We start from the raw sequence: 8895 nt of genomic DNA, 5'->3' as shown, positions 1-8895 counted from the left end.
ATATTAATAGGCTCTTTGTGTAAATGTCTCCACTTACCTCATTGCTTAGATGCCTGATAGCTGGTTGTATGCAATTTAGAAATGAGGGCAAGAAATTTTTTATTTCACATGATAATTAGACAAATGGTGAGGGAGGGAGAAATCCATGGGAGTCAAACATGGAGAGGAAAGTTATATTTGTCACCAAACTAACAATGCTCAATAGAGCCAACTCTCATTCCAGTTAGATTTGACTTCCTGTGTCCAGATTTTACCAATATAAATAAATTATGGGAAGGTAAAAGAGAATATATCTGATGATATCTTGGAAATGTCTTGTGAGAGATATGGAGAGTAATGCAAAAGGATACCATATCCTAAATAAGAGAACATTTTATTAAAGACTAGAGGCCCGGTGCACGAAATTCATGCACGGAGGGGGGTTGTCCCTCAGCCCAGCCTGTACCCTCTCCAACCTGGGACCCCTCGAGGGATGTCCGACTGCCCGTTTAGGCCCGATCCTGGTGGGATCGGGCCTAAACGGGCAGCCGGACATCCCTCTCACAATCCAGGACTGCTGGCTCCCAACTGCTTGCCTGCCTGCCTGCCTTCCTGATTGACCCTAACCGCTTCTGCCTGCCAGCTTGATCACCCCCTAACCACTCTGCTGCCAGCCTGTTTGCCCCCAACTTCCCTCCTCTGCCAGCCTGGTCACCCCTAACTGCCCTCTCCTGCAGGGTTGATCACCTCCAACTGCCCTCCCTTGCAGGCCTGGTCCTTCTCAACTGCCCTCCCTTGCAGGCCGGGTGCCTCCCAACTGCCCTCTCCTGCTGGCCATCTTGTGGTGGCCATCTTGTGTCCACATGGGGGCAGGATCTTTGACCACATGGGGGCAGCTATATTGTGTGTTGCAGTGATGATCAATCTGCATAGTACTCTTTTATTAGATAGGATAAAGGCCTGGTACAGGGGTGGGGGCCAGCTGGTTTGCCCTGAAGGGCGTCCCAGATCAGGTGGGGGTTCCCTTGGGGTGTGGGGCGGCCTGAGCAAGGGGCCTGTGGTGGTTTGCAGGTGGGCCAAGCCCCCTGGCAACGCAAGCGGAGGCCCTGGTATCTGAAATTTATTTTCCTTCTACAATTGAAACTTTGTAGCCTGGAGCAGAGCCAATCCTGGGGCTCCCTCTGAGGCCGGCAGCCATTTGTGTTGGGGTTATAATTGAAACTTTGTTGCCTTAAGCGGGTGGGCCCGGCCAGGGTGTGCAGAAAGCTTTGCTTCCCCTGTTGCTGGCGGCAACCCTGGCCTGCTCTCTCAAGCTCCATTCTGCCACCATTTGTTTGAATTTGTTTACCTTCTATAATTGAAACTTTGTAGCTTGAGTGGAGGCTTAGGCCTGGCAAGGGCAGGCAGAAAGCTTGGCTTCCTCTGTTACCTAGGAAACCTTGTTCTCTGTGGCTGTAACCATCTTGGTTTGGGTTAATTTGCATACTTGCTCTGATTGGATGGTGGGCGTGGCTTGTGGGTGTGGCTTGTGGGTGTGTCGGATGTATGGTCAATTTGCATATTTGTCTATTATTAGTTAGATTTCTAACCCTAGCCGGTTTGGCTCAGTGGATAAAGCATCGGCCTGCGAACTGAAAGGTCCCAGGTTCAATTCCAGTCAAGGGCACATGCCCAGGTTGTGGGCTCGATCCCCAGTGAGGGACTTGCAGGAGGCAGCCGATCCATGATTCTCTCTCATCATGGATGTTTCTATCTCTCTCTCCCTCTTCCTTCCTCTCTAAAATCAATAAAAATATTTTTTTGGCCGAAACCGGTTTGGCTCAGTGGATAGAGCGTCGGCCTGTGGACTCAAGGGTCCCAGGTTCGATTCTGGTCAAGGGCATGTACCTTGGTTGCGGGCACATCCCCAGTAGGGGATGTGCAGGAGGCAGCTGATCGATGTTTTTCTCTCATCGATGTTTCTAACTCTCTATCCCTCTCTCTTACTCTCTGTAAAAAATCAATAAAATATATTTTTAAAAAATATATATTTTTTGCCTAAATCGGTTTGGCTCAGTGGATGGAGCGTCGGCCTGCGGACTCAACGGTCCCAGGTTCGATTCAGGTCAGGGGCATGTGCCTTGGTTGCGGGCACATCCCTGGTGGGGGGTGTGCAGGAGGCAGCTGATTGATGTTTCTCTCTCATCGATGTTTCTAACTCTCTGTCCCTCTCTCTTCCTCTCTGTAAAAAATCAATTAAAAAAAATAAAAATAAATATATATATTTTTTAAAAGAGATTTCTATACAAAAAAACAAACAAACTCTCCAAAGCCATACCAAAGAATACTCTTCCACTTTGCACAGCTACAGTCAGAGGAACTGGACCAGAATAGATAATCCCTAATTTAACAGAGATTGCTAGCTGTTCAACAAACTCCTTTTACTCTCTCTTGCACATATTGCTAGACTGCATTTCCCAGCCTCTTTTGCATATAGGCGTGACCTTGTTATTAACTGAGTTCCAGCCAATGCTATATGAACAAAAGGATGAGTGTGTTCCTTTCCCCCGCTTCTGGTGACAGGGCTGCAGATCCCCAAGAGCAACCTCAGCATCCTTCTGTTACAGAGGGCAGAACCCCCATCAGCCTACGTCACAGAAAGGCTATAAAGCAAATAACCCAATTAGTCACCCAAGACTGTCCTAGACTGCAGAGTAAGCAAGAAATAAATGTCTATCACATTTTGGTGTCTATTTATGGTTGTTGTCCAGCCTCCCCTAATATAGGACCCTTTCAATTCTGGCATTCTAGAATGTCATTAATTATTAGTCCTTTGAAAAGAGAAGCAAATGGAGAAGACTATGCAGGTAGGGGGCAGGGAGTATAGGGGAAATCTCTGTACCTTCCATTCAATTTTGCTGTGAACCTCAAATTGCTCTAAAAATAATTTCTTTACTGGTAAAAGCAGATCCAGCTCCACCAATCTTAGACTGAAGATTGTTTTGGCCATGAAATAGAAGTATCTTAAGTAATGATCTATAATAATAAAAGCATAATATGCTAATTAGGCCAGACGTCCTTCCGAACGACCTTCCAGACGAAGCCAGGGCTACCGGGTCCCGGGTGCCTGCTGGTGGCAGGATGGAAGCCCCGGTCCTGGGTGTCAGAGGAAAGCTGGTGCTGGCAGCCAAGGGAAGGAAGGCCTACTCTTGCACAAATTTCATGCATCGGGCCTCTAGTTATTAATAATTTATCAGCATGCCTATTGTGTGCCAGAAACTGTTCTAAGTGCTCTATGTACATTATCTTGTATTTTGAGACTAATCCTGCATGGTAGACATTAGGTTCCAGAAATGAATTTGCTCTACCACACTTGGGTACAAGAAATGGCACATTACCTTATTGTTCTAAATCTAGATAAAGGTCCGTTCTCTTTAAAATAAGAGAGTCAACCTCAGTAACATTTTCAGTTAGAAAACATGTAAGAACAAAGGTAGTTCACTGAGTGCTTGGAAGCAGAGAAGGGCTTCTAACCTTTAGGCCATCAGACCCCTGGTCCCAAAGCCTATGTGATCCATTCAAAGGCAGGAGCCTCCATTTGATGCCTGACCAGCCTGGTTATGTATTGCTCCCTGTGACTTCTCAGGCCATAGCTCTTAGTCCTTCTGATATCCATGAACTTGCCCTTCACAAGCCCTGCACCTCTTATGCAAAACACCATCATCTTCCCTACCTTCAGGAGTGATATTCTCTTCTCTTTCCCACAGTAGGCTTCCCCTGCCTCATCAACTCCAAGTTCCAGCCCCCATCAATTTTCCAGAAGTCTTGGTGGGCTTTGCAACTTCTGCAATAAGTCATTAACATCCTGAGGCAAAGACATCTACGTACCTTCTTGGGATAGAGAACATGTCAATATAATGACAGATTATCTTGCCATGTTTAGACGATAAACTGGGTTCAGAGAGGTTAAACAAGTTGACCAAGGTCACAAACTATTCAATAGCAGAGCTTCAGTTCAAACCTAAATCGATCTGGCTCCAAGGTCTAGCAAATTTTCTACCATCCCATGTAGGCCTGTCTGGGAAAATTCAAGGCAAGCCACAGGACTAAGAAGCTTTTTGTGACAATAGGCTATAATCATAAATCATCTTGAATAACATGAAATATCTGAAACACTCACTGAAATCCAAGTCTTACAGAGTCTTTTCATTTGAGATCTTCAAAGTTCAAAGTTGGTATTCAAATAGCTACATTCCATTTATACATACACACATTTATACATATGTACATATAAATAAGCAAAGAGAATTATTAAAATCATAAATTTGTAATAACATTTTGCAACTAGAATTCTGAAATCACATATCTAATGAATTATCCTCATTGAAAAGCACAATTAAATCTTATTTGACCCATCTTAATGACAGCTTATAAAACTTCCAAATTAACATTGTAGTCACAGAAACATCTAAATATTTTTTAAGATGGAGGATTTTAATACAATAAGAAGAGATTATTTGTCCTAACACAAAAATCAAGTCATTATTAAGATAAATGATGGTCACTTAGAGGGCCTGAGTTCTAGCCCCTCCTCTGATACTAATTATATTAACTTTGGATGAAGCATATCTATTTGAAAGGAAGGGAGGGAGGGAGAAAGGAAGGAATCAAGGAAGAAAGAAAGGAATTAAGGAAGGAAAGAAGGACAAGGGAGGGAGGATGGAAGAGAAAAATATTTTCTCAATATGGTCCATACTTTTCAAGGCTGGCCTAAGAGTCACTTGAAATCCTGTTGCATCCTTTGGAATCAGTCTGGAATATTGCGCTTTGGTTATTCCACTCCCACTGGAGAAAATGGGATGAAACAGCCTGACACCATTAAATACTAGATTTATCTAAATCTCTTTGTTCTGATTCCATGCACTTCAAGCAACCCTCTGATTATAATCCAGCTTCCAAGGCCTCCAGGGACACAGTATGATGATTAGGCTGATAAATTTTTATAGTTTGCATAGATTCTATTTTTCAATATAAATTGACAACTGGAATGACACTTGATGCTATCAAATAGCTAGTTTGTCACGTGGACCACAAATATCTAATTATCTAGGAAGTCAATAAAAAGAAGGCAGAAATGCCAGTGGAGGCAGAAAATTCACTGGCAGATAGTGTTAGACTCATAACAATCCACCCATCATCTTGCACTTACCTTGTGATGATGTCAAGGAGTGGCTTCACCGTGGACCAATCATCTATAAATGCCATTAACTATGCAGGGAAGATTTCCTTGACATTGACAGATGCAAGGAGGACACGAGGTAACATTCCTCAGATGCCAGTTTGAATTTTCTCTTCCTCTGGCCTAGGTTAGGTCCCGTCCCGACTTTCAAATCTGCATTTCAAAGCATCATAGGGATTCATGCTCTAGTAATCCTAAGTGTGCTGGATAGTATTGCCTAGGCTCTACATCATTGATTTGATCAAGCTTTAAGTCCTGGCTCCTCCTCAGGCAGCTGACTTAAGTCACTTAACTTATAAATGGCATTTTCAAATCTTTGCAATGGACATAATAGACCTAGCCCATCCGGTTGGTTTTCAGATAAGTGAAATTATATATAGCACATATTTATCTCTAGAACATAATGAGTGCTCAATATATGTTGCCTGTAATCCAATATAATAAAAGGCTAATATGCAAATTGTACCCTGGACCGGGAGTTTGACCAGGGGGCAGGGCCGGCTGGCCAACCTCCTGCATCCCCTCCCCCTGGCTGGCCCCATCAGCCCGATTGGGGTGGGCCACCCAGACCACACCGATGCACGAACTCATGCACCGGGCCTCTAGTAATAATATAAAAGTTATCATTATAATCATTATTGTTGCTGGGCAATGATGGATCAGCATATTGTAAACTCCATATTTGTCTTGGAGATCCTTGAAGTTTATCTAATAAGTCTAACCTTAGTGTCCGGGTGTAACACATGGTAAGGCTCAATAAATATTTCTTGAACAGTATATACACTGAACAGCTGTACAAAACCAAGGACTATACCTCCAATAATCTCTGCACCTCTCTTCCTGCCCTGTCCCTTAAGAGGTCCCGGAAGTCCTTTAGCAGTAGACAAACCTCCCCTCTCATGAAGCCCAGCCCACGCTTCTTTTAACCTGCAGCATGCATGTGATCTTCCAGAGCACACCACTCTCTACTCCCACAAGAAAATAATCCACAGTCCTGCAACCATTCCAGGCTCTCTGTCCTCACCCACAGCAGATGACTGCACATCTCTCCTCCTCCTCTCCATTGTTGTCACCAGCACCTCTGCTCCCCAAGTCGCCACCTACAAAATTTCCGAGGGAAGTAGGGAATCCAAAATGTGGCAACACTAACTGTGTGAGCTTACTAGGGCTTCCATAAAGTAATACAGACTAGGTGACTTAAACAAGACAAATATATTTCCTCACAGTTCTGGAGGCTGGGAGTTCAAGATCCCGGTGTTGGCATGTCTGGTTTCTTCTGAGGCATTTCACTTTGGCTTACAGACAGCCACCTTCTTTCTGTGTCTTCACATTATCCTCTCTCTGTACCTGTGTGTATCCTACTTGCCTCGTCTTTTAAGGAGAACAGTCTTATTGGATCGGGGCCCACCCTAGTGACTTCACTTAACCTTAATCATCTTCAAAGACCTTATCTCCAGATATGGTCATATTCTGGGAGTTAGGATTTCAACACATCAATAACGGAAGAACATGATTCAGTCTGTAACACACACTAAGGGTTTATTTTGGTAGCAAAGCATCCCAAGGTTCTGTGACCTCTTACTTGGTGACCAATAGGACACGGAAAAAGATTCATTAGAAGCCAAAGTGCAACCACATGATGCCATGATGACTGATTCCCCCAAACCCCTCTAATGAAGGCAATTGTTAGGTCCACGTTTGGACAGTCATTAATCTACCATAATACCTGCAAAGACTTAGTGACAGATTCGGAAAATAAAATTTCTATAGGTTTACAATGCAAAACAATCACAAGGAGAAGATAAGAATTCTAAAGGAAGTTGGTTGCTGAAAGACGCTGACAATCTATAGGCCAAAATTTTCTTATCACTAATTATTTTGTCAGCCCTATAATGACAAAATATAACTCTCCATTCACATTTTTGTAAAACATCAAGCTTTACAGGCATCAAGATTTTAAACCTGCTCTCTTTTCATATCCCAAAATGTCACCAATGATGGCACAAACTTTGGGCTTTACTTCGTCTAGAAGACTTTCTTTGGGCAGACGATGGCAAAAGAAATTAGCTGGGAAAACCTAAATCCATCAAATAAATAAATAAATAAAAAGAGACACCATGAAATGGTGAACTTTCTGATTTTGAACTATTTAATTAGCTTCAAAACAGAAAGGGAAAAACAAGCTTATTCCCCTCGGAAAGGAAGAAATAGCAGAAACTACTTTTGTGTTTATACTGAAACAGGTCCACTGAGCATCCTCTGGAAACATTAAATAATGATCACATAGTATCAAAAATGAAAGCCCTTATTATTTATTGAACTGGATCCCATGCTCACAAGAAGCCTCTTAAATGAGATTCTCAAAGGACTTTATAAATGCTCTCTTATTATTGTTCACTTTTGTTTGAAAAGGTAAGTGTCTCATCTCCATTTCAGAGTTAGGGGTAAGAGAAAGGTTAAATGAATTATATAACATTATACCAACATCTGCCAAGGGTAGAGATGGCATTTGCTATCCCTTGAGGACCAAAAGTCTCTCTTTGAAAATTAAGCAATTTAACTAATTATTTTTAGGAGCAAGCGTCACAAAAATATATTTTATCTGTGCATCATAGTCAAGAAAGAGGAGTCAAAATTAATAACTGTGCTAAATTTTAAAAAATCAGTGTGGTTTTCAGAATCCCTTCTATTCTGTGTACCTACCCATGTGGCTGGATATTTGAAATGCTATTTAAGTCTCATTTTTCTTCAGAAGCTAACCTCTATGGAATAAAATACTGTTAAGGAAAAAAAAATCTTTTCTGTCATTTGACTTTAACTTATGATAAATTAGCTTCAACTTGTTTCTTAGAAAATTGCCCAAGAAATGACTACAGAAAATTAAATACCAAGACTTCAAAGAGGCAAACACACAGCCTTCAAATTCCGACCTCAGAGAATAATCCTCCCCTTCTCATGCTTTGGAGAGATGTGAGTAAAGAAATCGAAAGAGAGCATGGTAATTAACCATCTTTCAAATGACTTTTCTATCAATCTTCTTTTCAAAGGGTAACACAGTGATGATTATTTCTAGGCAGTTTCTGGGAAGTTATCGTCTCATTTCAATCGTCACCAGCAAAAAGGACTGTACTGTGGTATTATCACCACGATGATAAGGGCAAAAACTGGTTGAGAATTCAATAGACAAGGTGTAGGCTGTAAAAAGCTATTTCTTGGAAAATTAAAACAGAGAGATCAAAAGAATTGTGTTGGGTCTCAAGGAATGGTAATCACTCCCTGCTGGATTAGAAATACAAATCTGATTTATTACCTAGTGAATGAAGTTTATTATCATTTGAAGATTTTATTATTCCAACAAATAGTGTTAAAAGCTTATTATGTGCCATGCTTTGTGCTGGATTCTGGTGACTGATGGCAAAAGGTCATGACTTTCAGAACCATCTAAAGCAACAACAACAACAAGAAAAGAAATTTTAAACATTGACTAAATTATTTGGGAGGAAGTGTAAGTCATCAAGTACATTTTTTTTTTTAAACAAAACCACAGAAAGTAACAACAGGGCAAGAAACACCCAAAGCTGTATGTGATTTCATTCCCTAGAGCTGTCAGAACTCGAGCATATCCTGGGGCAGAAGTCACTTCAGGGAATGTTCCACCTGGTGAGAAGAAACACCTGTGCACAGGACTCTCCAGAAAG

This window comes from Cnephaeus nilssonii, assembly GCF_951640355.1.
Source record: "Cnephaeus nilssonii genome assembly, chromosome: 14".
Lineage (NCBI taxonomy): Eukaryota > Metazoa > Chordata > Mammalia > Chiroptera > Vespertilionidae > Cnephaeus > Cnephaeus nilssonii.
Note: the sequence above shows the minus strand (reverse complement) of the source record.